Genomic DNA, 1,797 nt, shown 5'->3' with positions numbered 1-1,797 from the left:
TAAAAAAATATATCTTTTTTAATTAATAAAATCATTTTAGATTTAGATATATTTTTTAAAAAGAATTTTAAATATTAAAAACATTTTTTATTTTTTTTAAAAGACGTATCCAAATAAATTTTAAATTAAATAAAATTATTTTATTTTTTAAAAAAAATATTTTTTTCACTTAAAAAAGTAGATCCAAACTAGCACTATATCGAGTTGACTTACTCTTAATTTTGCATTATTAGAGGGACTTGGTGTGGTTGCTGTGCTGCTTTGATTACTTGTCTTGTTTGGTGTTGTAGGTCTACTTGAGAAAGATCCAGTACGTAACAGTGGAAATCTGTGTGGTGAAACCGAATTCTTTTCTGCAAAAGCTCATATTAGTGAAGAATTATTATAATATTAGTGAAATTATGAATGTACCTAAATCTTTTTTAGGCAAGGTTGAAGTTGAAGTGAATGCAAAAGCTCCGGGTCTCTCACGTTGTAAAGGTGAAGGGGAACGCCCTTTATTGCTACATCATGGTCAAGAGTCACAACATGTCTTCTATTTTTATTTAGAAATTAAAAGCAACTAGAAATGTTTGAATTTGAAATTACCTGACTGTGGATGAAGGCGTTTCCCTTATTGTAGCTCGAACAGCTTTGTATTGCAAAACAAATTAGAAACATAATTAAGTATAAATAGAAGGTTTAATTATTCTGTTGGTCTTTATAGTTTTGCGAAATTTTTAATTAGGTCCTTGTACTTTTTTTTTCCTTTTAATTGAGTCCTTGCACCAAATTTTTTTTTAATTGGGTCTTTACACTTTTTTTTTCCTTTTATTTGGTTCCTGCACTAAATTTTTTTTTAGTTGAGTCCCTATAAAATTAAGTCAATTACTACTAAAAGGGACCTAATTGAAAAAAAAAATTGGTACAGAGACCCAATTAAAAAAAAAAAAAGTATAGGGACCTAATTAAAAATTTTGTGAAACTATAGAGACTTATAGAGTAATTAAACCTAGTTTATACATTAGCACTCACTATCTGTAACAAGCACAATATTTGTACAACACATTGTTCTCACATTGCATCATCTAAGTAGGCTTCATTCAAGAGAACTATACCCACATTTTATACAAATACATGATTGATCATAATATATGTATGATGTATAAGTTAAGTAATTTCTTCAAGCAAAGTACTCTATATATATATTGGTGATGATGATTATTCGGTAGTGAAAAATTAGGGTGTGTGAAGCTCTTATTAATCCTTCATCCTTCAAAATATTTTCTCAATGGTGAGACCTAATTAAAGAATGAAATCATTACAATCATTGCACAGATTTTCATTTCATATATGACTCATGACTCAATTTCATTTCCATACATTAACATCCACCACCATCATCATGCATATGGTAATTCATGTTAGATATAAAATTATCTATATGTTTTTATTCAATAATTTATTTTGTCTAAAATTTTGTTTATTAATATCCTTTAATTTTTTTTTAACTTTGGATAGTATGGATATATTAAGTATTTTTTTTAACGTGGAGATAAAAAATTAAAAAGTCTGATTTGATAAGACGAATACACGCATCTGACTTTAAATTTGTGATTTAAAAAAAATTTAAAAAATCATAAAAACAAACCTGACCCTCAAAATTTACAAAATATGATTTTTAGATTTGTAAAATATGGTCTTTATATTTGTGAAATATGATCCTCAGATTTTTTTTTTTAAATTTGACTCTTTTACTTCTCTTTCATAATTTTGTGATACATCCCTCATCTCTATGATATAACAAAACACACCTTC

The 1,797-nt window shown here is 26.6% G+C and overlaps 1 long non-coding RNA gene across 1 annotated transcript; it reads right to left on the bottom strand.

Annotated features, from left to right (window-relative positions):
- Positions 302 to 750, bottom strand: LOC107608416. The gene is made up of 3 exons (XR_001612855.2): positions 589 to 750; positions 412 to 503; positions 302 to 353 (listed from the first exon to the last, which is right to left on the bottom strand). It is a non-coding gene; the product is annotated as an uncharacterized LOC107608416 (long non-coding RNA).

Source organism: Arachis ipaensis, chromosome B07, assembly GCF_000816755.2.
Source record: "Arachis ipaensis cultivar K30076 chromosome B07, Araip1.1, whole genome shotgun sequence".
In the NCBI taxonomy this organism is placed as follows: Eukaryota; Viridiplantae; Streptophyta; class Magnoliopsida; order Fabales; family Fabaceae; genus Arachis; species Arachis ipaensis.
This window is presented reverse-complemented; position numbering and strand designations above follow the sequence as displayed.